This window comes from Lactuca sativa, chromosome 1, assembly GCF_002870075.4.
Source record: "Lactuca sativa cultivar Salinas chromosome 1, Lsat_Salinas_v11, whole genome shotgun sequence".
NCBI classification, from domain to species: domain Eukaryota; kingdom Viridiplantae; phylum Streptophyta; class Magnoliopsida; order Asterales; family Asteraceae; genus Lactuca; species Lactuca sativa.
The window spans coordinates 153,277,467-153,294,941 of NC_056623.2; the positions used below are offsets into that span (position 1 = coordinate 153,277,467).

A 17,475-nucleotide genomic window follows, 5' to 3' on the forward strand; every position below is an offset into this window, starting at 1 on the left:
CAAGCATATAAGTCAAAGTTTATCTGTTCCTTTTATCCTAAGAGGGTAAAAGTGATATCTTGGGCCCCTCAATGATTTTGAATTGACTTATCTGTCGGGCCCGGTCAGGACTGAATTGATGTGTTCAATTAAGTTTTGTGTCAAACGAATTAGAAGTCGGGAAACAAATTGTTGGACATTGAGAATGATTATGTTCCATGTCATTGTCCACACGATATCTTGCAGAACGGAGGATTATATGATCCCTTATCTAAAGGACACGACATTGACTAGGTCAGAGTTCGACATCGACTTTTGAAAGCTACGATTGCTAATCGGATTTTGAAGTGGCATTGGCAGTTATAGTTATTAGACTTATCCAAGTGGGAGACTGTTGGATTAGGTTCCTAAGCCCATAACTATAATTGGTATGTACTTGACCCAATTGTACCATGGTCCTGTTGGGTTGCCTTCGCCATAGCAATTTGATAGGATAAATTATGGACAAAGAGGTTAATTGTGATTTATTAATATATCATAAGAATAATATATTAATTGAGAAATCATATTATTTAATTAGCATTAATCAGAAATTAATTTAGTGATCAAAAGAGAATGATTAAAAGAACGGGGATTGATTATGTAAATCAATAATAGTTGTAGTTTGGGCTGATGGACCCTATTCATAGAGTGTGGACGAAATCTCTATGAGACACTACTAGAAAAAAGGCCTTTTACGATGCTCATTGTGCGTCGTAAAACGCTCAGACAACGCGCAAATGCTTGTCAAGGAAGGCCCTGTCATAAAGAGAGACGGCGCGCATTTACGACGCGCATTTATGACGCGCATTTACGACGCGCGGTTACGACACGCAATGCGTATCAAGGAAGGCCCTGTCATAAAGGAAGACGACACGCATTTGCGTGTCGTAACCTTACGACGCGCGTGTTTATGACACGCAATGCATACCAAGGAAGCCCCTGTCAAGAAAGGCCATGTCATAAATGAAGATGACACACATTTTTGCGTATCATAATTTTAAATGTTTAAAAAAATATTATTTATAGATTTGCTTATTTTCAAATTAAATTTGTATTTAATGTTTAATAATAGATAATAAAATATCATATACAAAAATAGAATCCATTGCATAAATTTAATGTCATACAAATAATCGTTCCATGGAAAGATAAAACAAATTAATAGAAGTCGTAACAAAAATTTACAAACAAATGGTAGCAAATATGTTATCAAAATTCCTACATTAATTAGTGCTAAGCTCTGATCCTCCGGTTGAATTCTGCAGTCAGGAAACGATTAAGACAAGTACACATTATTATAAAGTTCATTTATGATCCTCAAATAAAGAATAAAGCAACTACATATATTCTTGGCCATGAGAGAAGTAACCTTATAATAGATCTCAAGAAGCACATTGTTGCGAGCTGCCTGTAGAAAACCATGGCAGACATAAAGACATGAGCATGAGCTTTGTTGTTGCTTTTATAAAAAATGAACTTATTCTGTAGGTTTTAAGATATAGTATAAATTTTTAACTTTTAAGCATTTTATAGCTAGCATAAAGTAGAATTTGGAATCATTAAGAATATAATGAGTACTTTGTTGTTGGAAGAAGCCTAACCGTTGCATAATATTTTGACTCAAAAAGGAAAATGTGGCAAATTTACCTGTACAAAGCTAGAGACAAAAAGAAGTGGCTTCTCTGCAATCTTCTGATTTCTAGCCTGAAAATTAACAAAGAATTTAGCAACTTGTAAGGAATAAGGGAAAAAAGTACTACACTAAGCTCAGAACTTAAAAATCAATTAAGATAACATGCAAATAATGAAAGCAGAATACCTAATAACTAGGCCAACAAGTTAGCATCATATATATTCAGGTGTAAACAGATGAAAGATAAGTTTAGGTCACATAAAAGTTTTCCAAAACAAAAGCAGAAGATAAATATAATAAAATTAAGAAATGAAGAACATACATGTATTAGAAGCATGACAAGTGCAAAGATAACTTTTGCAACTTCTGTCAGAAAGTTAACACTGATGGGGCTAAAATTGAATCTCCCATCAACCTTGGACATGTACACCAAAATCGGCTGTAAAAGATGATCAATTTAGTGAGGTATTGATTAATTATGTAACATGGAAACAGTACACAACTAACTATACCTAAATATTATCCGGTCAACGATGCATGGAATTTAAAGAGTTGTTTATGTTATGTGAAAGATATGTACTATAAATAGATACACAAAACACGTTCTTTATCTTGTCTTCCGAGATAAAGAACATTTTGCACTTATTTTGAGTTATCTTTTATTCTCTTATTGTAATTATGTATTATATACCCTTGTTCAGAAATAAGGTTATTTTGATCATTTTTAAATATGACCTAAAATATTACTGTTGTTCAAAACATGTTATTTAAAGCAAGAATGAAATTAACCTAATTTATCATGTCACCGAGATAAAACTAGAGAGAAGAAATGACGAAAATACACTTGTGTGCATAACAAGAGCAGAATCAACCTAATTTATTTTGGGTGGAACGTGAACAGGGGGTGGACCAGGAAAAGGGTTAGCATGGGGATGTGATTTAAGTTATGATTATGTCAAAATTAATTATGCAACCTCTTTAGGCCCAAACAATCTTGATAAATGTTGGTCAAGCAAATGCAGCCACTGTAATTTTTTACTTAACTTTTTTGTTACCCATGATGTAAAATGACGTAAATGAACACAATGAGGTTTACACTTTACATACATTGGAAAGGGCATATGAGCAGTCTATTACATCTTGGTAACCTGCATCCCCCTGTAAGGGCATATACGTCATTTTACATCACGGGTAACAAAAAGTTAAGTAAAAAATTACCGTGGCTGCATTTGCTTGACCAGCATTTATCAAGACTGCTCGGGCCTAAAGAGGTTGCATAATTAATCTTGACATAATCATAACTTAAATCACATCCCCATGCTAACCCTGTTCCTGGTCCATCCCCTGTTCACGTTCCACCCAAAATAAACAAATAAATAACACAAGTTTCTTTTTTATTTAATGCAGAAAGAATGACTTAATAATAAAGTTACCTATGGATATCTGAATTTTGACAGTGCCATGAGCATCACCAGCCTCTTTCAGGTAATTAGTAGCTGCTGCCCTGGAACACTACCGCATTTTCAGTATTTCAATTATCATGTATCATGTATCATGTATGGTGTTACTGTTACCTATCAAATGGAAGTGGCTGGCCTCCTTCCATAAGTAGAATATCTCCAAGTTCTATTCTAAGGGCATTTGAGTCAAAAAAAATCCCCACACACCCTGCAGCACAGGCTATCCGCCCCCAATTTGGATCCCTACCATAAATTACCACCTGATAAAACCAACCATAAAAAATCATCATTATATCATTGGAAGTAGTTATTTCACCTTGAAATAACAAAATATTAACCATCATGCCTTGGTAAGTGAAGAAGATGCCATTGAACGTGCAATCTTTGCTGCTTCACTTTCACTCCCTGCACCACTTACTGTCACCTGCATAATTTCTCATTTCCATAAATACCCTTCTGCCCTCCCCCCCCCCCCCCAAAAAAAAAATAGACCTCTATCAAACATGTTGCCCCTTCTCCATCCTATGCTATTGATTTGGCAAGCCCTTGCATTACCTTAACAAAAAAAACACTTGTAAAATGCATGTAACAACAAAAGGGTAAATTGGTAATTTAAACATACCGCATCAAGGCACATTTGTCGTTGGTTTCCTTCAGAACTGTGTAATGATGATATCCTGTTTGATCCAGATAAACCACTAGCCAAAGCAATAATGGTATCATTGGTGCTAGTATCCCCATCTACCTGCAATATTTTAGTTATTAATACACACATGTCACTGTTGGTTAAACGACTAAAATACCCTTTGATGATGCTACTACTTATAGTAATTTGGTTGAAACTTCGATTCACAGCAACCTGAACCATCTTTCGCTAGATGTCAGTATCTACACGAGCATCAGTCGTTATAACCTGAAAATTGACATTTTTTTGAATCAATTAAAATTTTTTTACAAAACATTTTGTGGTAATAAATTAATATATGGCAATATTAGTACATACACCAAGAAGTGTTCCCATGTTTGGGTGGATCATTCCGGAACCTTTTGCCATTCCCCCGATTCTTATACCGCTTCCACCAACCTTAAAAAAATAACTTTTTTTAATAAAACGATAATAAATGAAATAAAAAAAAGTAAGCAAATAAATATAAATATGATACCTCAAACTCTACTGCTACACTCTTGCTCACAATATCAGCTGTTGTTATTGCTACATCTGGTGCATCTATCTCCTCTAACCATGCATATTCATCTTCTTTTCCATCAATCAACTCAACTCCACTTCCTGTCATTCCAATAAAGAATACAACAACCTTTACAAATTCACAAAATCAAGTAATAGATTATGCTCAACTTACCAAAACTGGAGTAGGGGTAATCTCGATAATAAGTACATTTTCTTCCGGAATATTCTTCATACGGACGTGTGAGAATGTCAAGTACTGTAGTGGTGTTGATTCTGATGGCTTGTGCGGAATTAGAAAGATCTAGTGATTCATCATACAAATTCAAGAACACAAGGAGTAAATTAATCTTTTTAAGCTCTTATTAGATCTAGAAAGGATATACAAATGGGTTTGTACAAGTTTCTCTCTCTAGTCTAGCACTCCAAATGATTCCTTACATAATGGGAGTCACTCACTTCCTATTTATAGGAAAGACTTATCCCATTTACACATACAAAGAGGAAAGCCTAAAACATTACATCCAAGCATAACTTTGCACCCTAACATTCTCCCCCTCAAAGTTAGGATTGGATGTCCGGCTTTAATCTCCAACGAGCTAGCGCGATCAAGACCAAACTCCCCCTCGAAGTAACATCGGTCTTCAAATCCGCAAATGAATATTCGACAAACCCGAGAAGCTTCGAATACCCATCATTCTCCCTCTTTTTATAATCAAAAAATGATTATAAAACCCACTAAGGATGAGAAGCGCCCGAGGAATAATATTCACGATAATCCCCCTTGATGTGTACCAAAAATGAATCACCAAAAATCTTGCACGGAAAAACAATCACGAAAAAGCCACAAAAAATTTTCAATTTATGAAAAATTTTGACTTTTTGGGTGAAAGTTGCAAGATTTTTCAAAACCCGGTAGAAATTGTCACTTTCTGAAACTTGCAGGGACCCGTTGCGTCCAAAACAGCCAAATATGCAAAACTCTCCCCCTTTTCCAAAGCTAGGTAGAAAGCGTCAATTTGCACAAACTGCAGGGACCAAAAATGAACATTCTTCAATTTTCAGCAAAAAATAGTCCTTTTCGAATTTGGGTGCAAACTACCAAAAATTCGAAGCCTTAGGGACCATTTTCGAAAATTCTGCCCTTTTTCACAAACATACGAAGACCATGCCCAAAAATGCGAAGCACCAAAAAATTTTCGAAGTTGGGCGAAAAGTGTCAAACATACGCAACATGCTTAAATTTTCGAAGTGTCACATATTCGAAGGTTCAGGGGCCGTTTTCGAAAATATGTCATTTGCTCAATTCTTTCGAAGCACGAAGCATACGAAGACTCATTAATGAACAGTAAAAGTCTTCGTATGAATTTCCAAAATACCCCCTTCGAAAATTCAGTCAATTTCTTTCAATTCACAAACATACGAAGAGTCTCACTTTCTCTCTCCTCTTCGTAACTTCACACCCTTCGAAAAATACACCCAAAAATATAACCCTTCGCTTTTAGACCCTTTTTTTTTACAGGTCTTCGTTCCAATTCCTTCGTTTTTCCCAATTATACCCAAAACAAACGAATGTGAAGCCAAATCAAATTAACCCAACAATTTGTCACAGTGATAACACCAAGCCTTTGAAATCATGATAACGAACATCTACTGATTCCACATTTCGTTTTCAGCCATCGATTCCAAATACAATCAACGTACATATCGACTCCTTAATCCAAATCAAACAAGCCATTGACTTTCTATTCAATCTCCCCGTCGATATCCAAAACAAAACTCGTCTTCAAGAACAAATCGAATCAAATCAAACTCCAAAATCAAAATTTTGACTCACTGAACAAAAGTCGATTTTGACTATTCTTCATGTTTGACCTCTCAATTTCAGACAATCGATCTCCAATCGACATTCAAGAACCTGAATTCTGACTTTTCAGTTTGACTATTCATTCATCTGTTCTTGAAACATCTCGACTGATAAACCCAATAACTAAACTCGATATCGATCCAAATCAACAATTTCCGAGTTGAATCAAAATCTTCAAACCAAGAATCATTAACTCATCGATCTGATTTAATGAATAATTTGATCATCATCGATTTTTTTTTGTAATAGGACAAATCGATTCACAAATTAATAATCAAAAACAAATTCAAATCGATTAACACAATCGTTGAATCAAAAACAGAACTCAAGAAATCGAAGTTTAAATCGAGAATCAAGAAAAAACAACAGAGTACAATCCTTTTATGCATTCGACAAAGAACGAACATAGAGAGTGATTAAACAAAAGTTTTGGGCTTCAAATGTAAAGATATCGATTTATGGAATTGATATTTAAACATAAACACCAATGAATATCGAATTGGGCTCAAGATACGATTTGATGAACAGTAATGGACAATATGATATTGAATTATACCCAAACGAATTTGTGAGTGCAAGATACAATCTGGATATAAAAATCGAAATAAGCGATGAGAAATAAGTCGTGGAGTGTGGACTCATGAAAGTGAACCACGATCAGTAACAGATCAATTGTCATGGAATGGGCTTCGAAATCAAGATGAACAGTAAATGAATTTGGACATTGGACTTAATCATTTAATTACGTGAATAGTAACAAACTCAATGTTTGGGCTGATGAATAGTAAACAGATAGAAATTTTGATTGGGCTTGATCTTAAAAAAAATATTGGATCAACAATGGGGGTGAAACGGATTTGATCCAACGAGGCAAATTGATCAAAAATGAAAAACGCAAAGTACGAATTGAAATCATGGATGTTTTGGAATCCATTTGAGAATTTGAGATACCTTTTTGACGAATCGAGTTCCGTTTTCAACAAACAAATCAAATTTGGAAGAACTTGGTTCTTTTGTCGGAATGAGAAAATCTCCAAATTGAACATTGTACCACCCACCATGCGAGATGTACAACTCGTTCTTCGTGTTCTTCGTGTTCTTCAACGATCCAAGAACATCTTCACAAGAACCACCAACACATTTGGGTTTTGACTTCAAATTCAATTCAACACTTGGAGATTGTTGCTTTGGAACACAAATTTGTTTCACGGATTTTGGCTTCACAACATATGACGATTTTTGTGAGTAAACCCGCTTGTTCTTCCGATTCATCTTCTTCTTCTTTTTCTTTCTCATCTTTTTGCATCTTGAAGACTTGACTTCATGAACAAACCCACTTTCAACAACATGAACATTTTGAGTTTGAATCAAATCTTTTGGAGTTTGATATTTGTTATTTTCTTGGATCACCGGCTTCCGATAAGGAATCATCCCTTCAAACGAATCACAAGAACACAAAATATCATTGGTTTGAACTCCAATTGAGCAAAAAACTTTTTCATCTTGAGAATCAACTTGAACTCCTTTTTCTTGAACATCAAGAACATCACATTGAACTCCATTATCAAGAACTTCAAGAAATTTAAGAGCACGAAGATCATTTGGGTCTTCAATAAGAGAAACATATTTCTTATTGAACAAATCTCTTTCTTCTCCTTCCTTTTGATTTCTACTACGAACTAATATGGACAAGGCAATTTTATTCAACCATGCAATCTTACAAATTGGTTGAAATACCAAGCTTCCATGATCATCCTTCAAACCTCCATAAGAAACCAAATTACCCCATGAAATCAATTTGCTTAACAACAACCCATAAAATTGATCTTCATTGACTTTGTATTTCACATCTTTAATGATCACAATCCAAGAATCATATGGCAAACCCACCATGATCACAAAAACTTGAAGAATTCTAGAGAGAGAAAGTGATTTTGAATGGGTTTTCTAGAGAGATAAAGTGATACAAACAAGTATTATAGAGAGAGAAAGTCGAATTATGGATCTAATCAAAGAAAAATTCGACTTCTAGAACACAAAAACACTCTCTAAACACGAAGATCAATGAACAAAAAGAATCACCAAATCAAAATAGCCATCAAGGATCAATTCTTGATGAAAATCAAGAACACCTGCTCTGATACCAATTGTAGTGGTGTTGATTCTGATGGCTTGTGCGGAATTAGAAAGATCTAGTGATTCATCATACAAATTCAAGAACACAAGGAGTAAATTAATATTTTTAAGCTCTTATTAGATCTAGAAAGGATATACAAATGGGTTTGTACAAGTTTCTCTCTCTAGTCTAACACTCCAAATGATTCCTTATATAATGGGAGTCACTCACTTCCTATTTATAGGAAAGACTTAACCCATTTACACATACAATGAGGAAAGCCTAAAACATTACATCCAAGCATGACTTTGCACCCTAACAAGTACAGCACAAGAGGTTATGGAAGTGAAGCAATGGAGGTTCCCTCCTGTTTCTGGATAAAAACTGAAGTGCTACATGGTGCTGGCAGGACTTTGTCCACTGACAACTGCGCTAACCTAACTCTTACATGAATTCCATCAACACTTTGCATTTTTGCACTTAAATTAAATGTTTTAAATATAGGTACAGAGATGATTTTTTTTGTAGAGTTAATTATGTTTCTAATCATTATGGAAGAACTAGAATCAGACCTGGAGCTCGAGCAATTCCCTTTGAATCCTTGGTGAGTGGTGGTTCAACTATGTTATGTAGTAAGTAAGACATGGATTAAATTATAAATTCTTGATCAGTTAATCTCTCAAATTGATCAGTTAATCTCTCAAATCCTTGATGAATCCACTGCCTGGCGGTGTGTGATTCGAGGCGACGATGTGATTGTCTTTCAACAGACGTTTCGACGTCCGATTGACACGGGTGAGCTTCGGGATCGACTTCTGGAGATATTTTCAAGCAAAGAACCGATGAAGTATAGACAAGAAAAGGTTACTTACGTTTACTGAGATGTGGTTGAAAGCCCTAGTTCTTTTCGTCGAATTTGTGAAGACATGACTTAAGATGGAAGGATATGGAAACGGTGAAGAGAGAGATAGAGAGAAGAAGGCAAGTGAGGAAGGAAGGAAGGGGCGTCGATAACTAGGGTAAGGCGGCAGTCGGGACGGGGAAGGAAGGAGCATCGATAAGATAATTAGGGCAAGAGGGAAACAACCATCGAAATCGACAATGCCGTCTCCGAAATTGACCGGAAAGCACCTCCATTCATCATCACCGGCAGATCCATCCCAGTCTCCCTTCTTTCCGTCACTTCTCACAATAGAGAAAAAAGAGGGGAGAGTCGATGCAAAAAAAAAGGTAGAAAAGAAAGGCGGCTTTTCAAAATTTTAGGGTTTTGTTTTCCCCCGTTATCTTCTCAAGGCGCGTTTCACTAAAATTATAAAGCGACACCGACAGAGGACGCACATTTAACATAAAGCGCCCTCCGTGTTTTTAATTTTTTTTATTGAGACACTAATTTAAGGGCACGCAAAAATGCGTGCCCTCTATCCTTCAAATTTTGGAAGGCTGACATTATTTTTAAGGGCGCATAAAAATGCGTATCGTAGATCAGCGAGTGTCATTGTTTGCGCGTCATTAAAGGGTATTTTTCTTGTAGTGAGAGTCCATAAAGATTTCATACATAGCCTATCATATAGGGGTTTCTGGACTGCTTAGGGCCTAAGAAAGGGAATAAGGGTTTCTAGTTGAAAACCCTAGCAGCAACTCAACTATATAAGGAATGTCACGCCTCCTAAAATCACCCACTTGAATACATAGAGAACCCTAGCCGATTTTAGAGCCTCCCTCATCTCTCTCATAATCTTCCAATTGCTACTTGGTGTTTGTGGCTCATTAGAGGTGCAACAATTTAGGCACTAAGCTCTTGAAGGTCAAGATGTACAAGCTACAAGAAAACGTATTCTTCTAACTATGTTTAAGTCATCAATTTCGAAAATTGTATGCTAGATTAGGGTTTATGTTTTGGATAATAATTTGCATGTATAACTTGAGAAAAAACCTAGATCCAAAGCATTCGGGTTGCATGTGCACCATACCAATATTGTAGTGCTCAAAACTCATCATTATGTAGTTTGCTTTTTGTTGACACAAGTAGTTATCGGGTTGACTATATCCATGTCTCACATTCATATAGATATCTTGAAGAACAAAAGAATATTTGATCACTTATTTAAGGGCTATATCACAACTCTATGTTGTGAGTATGACATATACACTTGATTGTATTCTCTCTACTCATTATAAGTTCATATTAGACCATATAGTGGGGGTAACTTATGCAAGTAGGAGTGTTGGAGAATGGTGCCCACAGTCACAACAATTGGTAATATTACCATTAATAGTAGGGTCATTTTGGGTTACACACAATGATAAAAATAAGCAATAAATGATATGGTAAAATTATCGGGACTAGATTTGTTAATTACTTAATAGTCTTTAATTAATTAATGAAGTCTAGAAGTTCTTCAATGTTCTAGAGAATTAAACAAGATAATTAAGAAGTTAGATGATTACCAACTACATGTTTAATTATTATGTGATTAGATAATTATCTTTTAAGGGTTTATATCCTTCACTATAAATAGAGGGGTCTTTGGCCAAAATTAGACGATGGGTTTTCACAAAACCTTAAGCAAAATTCGACTTCCTTCTTCTTCTCCCGTAACGACCAAAATCCTTCTACCATGGCGTGGTGGTGATACTGTCTAGGTGTGGCAGCGCTGTTTCAACAACTTCGGGTTTTTGTTTCATTATTCAATGAGTTTGGTGGATCGGTTGCTTTTGGGTGTTGTTGTTCTCAATTCCTTGGGTGTGATTACGAAAGACAAGTTGTACTTTGGACTCTTAAGCACTCATCAACAAATCAAGGATCTATGAAGGTTTTGACGACTATAAAAGGTATGTATTCTCGCATAATAAAGTTGTTATAGATAGGTTGTTCATAGATCTACTATTCGGGCCAATTAAGGATCAAAAAGTATGTTCCTTCCACTATCCCTTATTGTTGTCTAAGGATCTTCATAACCCAAAAACATGTGCCTCTACCAAAGTCCCTATAGGATTTAGACACAAGATCTTTTTAGATTCAATTGGCGAACCAGTTGACTAGAAGAAACATCGAAGCATGATATGTTTGTTAATCTATCTCCCTGAAAGTCAATCAAATATCATGTTTTAACATGTCTTTGTGCTTGATTCAAAGCCAACCCAAATATGTCTCACTTGCAAGTTGTAAGAAAAAATTATGATATCTTCGCAACATAAAGAGCCTAGGAATCTGGTACACTGCCAATCCCAAATTCTCACTAAAACAATATTCAAGAAGTGGAGAGTCAATCGATATCCTCATACATAGACTCCCAACAACAGAACTTTTTGTCTTGCGGCTCAAAGCATCCATGACCACATTGGATTTTCCTGGGATGATACAGAATCTCATAGTTATAATCCTTGACCACATCACCACCTACATTGTCTCATGTTCAAGTTTCGTTGGTCCATAAGATATCTCACACTCTTGTGATCCGTGTATATAGTACACCAAAACCCATACAAGTAGTGCCGCCAAATATTGAGAGTAAACACTACTTCCCCCAACGCCAAATCATGAGTCGGATAATGGACCTCATGTGGCTTTAGCTGCCGAAAAGAATAAGCAATAACTCTCCCATGATGCACAAGAACTACGCCCAAACCTATGATGCATGCATCACAAAACACCACAAAAACCTCAACACTCTCGGGGAGGGTCAACACTGGGGTCTCGCACAATCTCTGTCTCGGAGTCTCAAATGCCACTTGCTGCTTCCTCGCTAGATGAAAGAGAGGTACTGCAATCTTGGAAAAATCCTAAATAAATCTCCGATAATATCCTGCTAAACCCAAGAAACTCCTTACCTCCATGGGAGACTTCAGAACCTCCCACTACATCACAGCCTCAATCTTGGTCGGATCAACCAGAATCTCATTTTGGGTAATGAGATATCCCAGGAACTTGACCTCTCATAACCAAAACTCACATTTTGAGAACTTTGCATACAGCCGTTCTCACCTCAAGACTCCCAAAATCTCTATAAGGTGCACTTCATGTTGATCCCTGGTCTTGGAATACACCAACATATCATCATTGACAAAAATGATTGATCAATCGAGCGTCGGCATGCATACCCGATTCATCAAATCCATAAAAGTCGTAGGCGCATTGGTGAGCCTAAATCGCATCACCACGAACTCGTAATGACTATAACGAGTCTAGAGCGCGGTCTTCTCCACATCCTCCTCTCAAACCCTCATCTGGTGATATCCTGACCTTGAGTTGATCTTGTAAAACCAAGACGCACCCTGAAACTGATCAAAGAGGTCATCAATCCATGGAAATGGATAACAGTTCTGCACCGTCAACTTGTTGAACTCTCGGCAATCAATGCACATCCGGTGTGAACTGTCATTCTTCTTGATAAACAAAATCGGTACTCCCTACGGCGAGATCGGTCTAATAAACTACTTGTCCATCAGCTCCTAAAGCTAAGTGGACAACTCCTTCATCTTAGGTGGTGCCAAACGATACAGAGCCTTAGAAATAGAGGTCGCACTGTGAACCAAATCAATCCTGAACTCGACCTACCTCTTCGGAGGCACACCAAGAAACTCCTATGGGAACACATCAGCAAAGTCTCTAACCACTGGCACCTTTGAAATTGAAACTTGCTTCTTAACTCGGGCATCAACCTCATAAGTAAGATAACCCATGCACCCATGTTGGATATACTGACGAGCTCTGGCAACAGAACAAAAGGTTGATCCCAATCTGGTGCCCTCCCGATAAATAACCTGTTCTCCCCCACTTGGGGTTCGAACTATCACCAGCCGACCCTCGCAATTGACCATAGCCCTGAATCTACTCAACCAGTTCATCCCTACAATCACACATACACGTCTCCCATGGGAATAAAGATCATATCAATCAAGTAAGGCTCCCCAAAAATCTACAAAAAATATCCTCATAAAACACTTGATGCAGAAATCCCGCATTTGTTGGTGATAGAAACCCACAATGGACCCTTCAGCTCTCCAAGGGTCACATCGAAACCCCTACTAAAATACTAAGATACAAAGGACCAACTCGTTTCCGAGTCGAATAGAACAAGAACAAGCAAAGAATTCACTAAGAATGTACCTATCAGAAACATAAACATAAGCATATCATAAAATAATTGACATAACGATAAATGGAAACATACCAGTAAAGACATCCGGCGTAGCCCTGGCCTCCTCTGTTGTGAGCTAGAAAGTGCGACCTCGAGATTTGGGGGGTCCGCCCTACCCTGACCCGCATGTGCGATCCTCAATGTAGCTGGTATTGGAGCCTGCATTGGTCCCGTAGTGAACAAGGGACACTTGGCCTTAATATGGCCAACTTACTCACAGTGATAACAGATCCTGGTGCTTAGTACAGGTACCTGCTGGTGACAATCCTTGGCATAATGCCCCTCCTTCCTACATTTTTGGCAGCCAAAATAAGATTGACAAGAACCATCATCAACCTTGCCGCACTTGCCATAAGTATGGTCCCTCTGACCCCCAGATTTCATATCAGTGGCCTTGAACCGCTTCGTCGCAGGTTGTGTCTGCACCGAAGCCGGCCTCCGCCCCTAGCCTGGAGCTCCATCTCAATCTCCCACCTCCCAGCGGCCTCATGTAGCTCCATAAGTGTACCATAGCATAGAGTGGACACAAACTGGCAGATATATGTCTTGAGCTTGCTCAAGTACCGGGTCATCTGAGCTTGCTCTAAAACAAAAACTCAGGACAAAATAGATCCCTCTTAGTAAACGTCATGGTGATCTCAGTCACCGACTTAGTCCCTTGCCTCATATCTAAATACTCATAAGCCAGCCTCTCCCACTCCACCAATGGAGCATATATCATGTGAAACATCTCGGAAAATTGCTCCCATGTCACTACAGCCCTCTACTCAAGAGTGTACAAACTAGTCACCAATCTCCACCAGTCATTCACCCCTAATTGAAGAAGGTTCAGGGTGGACTTTACCTTCTGGTCAGCAGGACATAAGCATGTAAAGAACACCCCTCAATATCGAATAACTAGCTCATCGCAATGATCAGATCCTCAACTCCATCAAACACAAGTGGCTCCATATTATCGAAGTCTCGGTACTGGAAGGCTCTCTCTCCACCAACCCCGCGACTGCAACAACAATGGTAGCTGCATCAACATTAGCCTTAGAAAGTGTAGTATAATGATCTGCTAAAAGCTTAATCATGGTGGTCTTGATAGACCCAAACAACTCCGGTATCAATCCCTGAACCGCAGTAACAATCTCAACATAAATCAACTCCCTAATATGGTCCTCAGTCAACCCTGTCCTATCATGGTTGCCCGCTCCGACTTCGGAACCTGGTCCCCTCGTGAGCACCATACTAAAAATAAACCAGAAAATATCAGTCATGATGCATTTCATACTATACGGTCTAATCTAAATAATGAAACCCTAGGGGTTGTGACTTCCCTGCTACATATATGAGTCTTGTGCTTCTGGTAGTACGGGTCCATACTACATTCCACATCTACTCATATTTCTCTCAAAAGATCTTCACAACGACCCTAACAGTACACACTAGGATACACATACATCCTATCCTCACTCCCTAGAGAATGGCAAGACTTTTCTTAACTGGTCGTCTGCTCATACATAAACCCATCCATGAAACTTCCAGCAACTCTGTAGCACTCTTGTATGCTAATCATATATAACACTAGATCCTATAAACACTCAAATACTTAATTCTACCCTAAGCCCTTCATCAAACAAGAACAGGAAATAAGGCCGAACCAAACATTCTCAGGCTATAGAATATTAGTTATGTACAAATATGATGCATACACTAAGCAACTACAGTAACGATGTCAATTCCATAAAAGTAATAATCCTAGGCTATTAGGCATCACATATCAGGAAATTCTATCATGCAAATTCTGAACATCCCAAGCCTACCACTAGCATGTTGTGATAACATCACATCGTTCCTTGGTTACTTTTTAAAAACAATTTTCAAAACAAGTTTAAAAACTTTTTCAGTTCCCTAGTTTGAGTCTGGATTCAGACGAATGTTCATCCAATTCTCTCAAACCAAGGATCTGATACCAACTTGTAACACTCCACAAATCACAAAATTTTTAAAATTTTAAAATCAACCATTAACCATCATTGTTTACCAAAATAGTCATTGTTATAAAAGTAAGATCATATCAGAGTGTCCCCAAAAATCCATATAAAAAATAGAAAGATGTGCACGATCAAGTCTTCGCTTTCTCACGATCCTCAGAAGTACCTGAAACAATAAACTAAAACTATAAGTCAAAGTTTAGTGAGTTCCCCAAAGTACCAACACACTACATAAAAAAAAGCATGCAAATATGAACCTTCAACCTGAATGGACTACCTCGTAAGGCCTACAACCTATTTGTCTAATCTACGGGCCTTCAAACTGACTGGACCGCCTCGCAAGGCCTACAACCTATCCAGACCGCCCTGAGTGTCTTGGCCTTCAGCACAAAGTAGGACCGCCTTAAGCCAACCACAATACATCGACATATATAACAAACAAACGTAAACATAGAACCAACAAGTACATATAACGATATTGATCTACTACTCAGTCACCTACTAGCATAACACTATCTTATAACCAAGATAAATAATCTAGTAGGCCAACATTGGTGTTTTTCATCCACCAGTACAGTGAGAAAAACAAACCTCTCAGTCTAAAAAGATATCTAACAGAACATAGCTCCGGAATGAACTCAACTAGTCATCTAAACACCAAATAATGGCCAATCTCAAATACCACTAAAATTACCTAAAATACCCTGCATCAAATGAATTCAGGAATACATGTTAACCAAAATTAGATCAGAGATCTTAATTTCCAAACAAAATGTGTACCAAAATCAACCTCGGAATTCCAATCCGAAATGCTAAAGATATTTTGCTTCCTTTGTTAATCCAAACTATAAAACATGTATTAGTTCCTTAGTGATATTCTCATATTTTGGTTAAATACAAAGATATTTGGTACTTATTAAGTTTAATTATATTTTGCAGCCAAAAAGAAAACACTTGAAGAAAAAGGACTGAAATCGAAAAAAGTTGAATACTTGGAGGATTGGAACTGAAACTAAGAGTTAAAGGAGAGAAAATCATGCAAAAGAAGTCCCACGACGTGGAGACAATAAGTTCACAACGTGACATATGGAGGAATCCCGACTCCTTGCGTAACAATAGATTTCATAACATGACAATAAGCATTTCACGCCGTGACCACATGTCCCAGAAGATTCCTACATGGAGAAGAGCAGTTTCCTTGGCGAATACGGGATTGACACTGAGTTCATGTCATGACAAACTTATGGTCACGTCATGAAGAGAGATTTCAAGGAAATTATATATATATATATATATATATATATATATATATATATATATATATATATATATCAAACAATTTATCAATTTGAGGATGAATGTTGGAGATTTAGTCGACTTCTGGACAGAAAACCTATGAAAATTAACATTCTAAGACCCTTGGGAGGAGGAGAAGATTGAAGATCAAGAGTTCAGAAGATTATAGCAAGAGTTCACATAATATATTCAGTTTACTTAGATTTGATCATGTCTAGTTTGCTTTCTTATGTGTTTATGTGTTTCTTTTCTACAATTATGAGCTAAATCATGAAGCTTTTGGTTAGTGATGATGAACCCTAATATTGTGCGTAGTTTCTACTTTACATGGATTTATGAAGTTGGTTTAGCTTTTGTTAGATTTATCAATACCTAGCATGTTAGAAGTTTCAATCTTGTTTTCTTAGATTTCAAGTTTAGTGTAGTTGAATGACCAATTTAATTACATGACTTCTTTACCTAGTTGTTTATGAACATTAAAGTGCTAGAGCTAGTGATTGACCAAATCCTAGAATAGGTAATAAATATTATAACTTTAACTGTGTTAGAGAATATAATTTAGTTATTTGTCTTGATCATAGATAATGAATCTTAGATATATCTTACATAGCCCAATAATATTAAATAATCAAAGATAAATTGAAGTGTCTTTATTCTCTTGATTACAATCGTCTTTAATTAGTTGTTTGCGTTAACTTTAGTTAATTGAAGTAATTAAGTTAATCGGAACTTGCAAAATCAGATTAAGACCTCCACTTCAGTTGTTTTTTCTAGAT

The 17,475-nt window shown here is 37.0% G+C and overlaps 1 pseudogene; it reads right to left on the minus strand.

Annotated features, from left to right (window-relative positions):
- Positions 1-1,548: 1,548 nt before the first annotated feature.
- LOC128128048 (arginine biosynthesis bifunctional protein ArgJ, chloroplastic-like) lies at positions 1,549-4,535 on the minus strand (annotated as a pseudogene).
- Between the last annotated feature and the right edge of the window lie 12,940 nt (positions 4,536-17,475).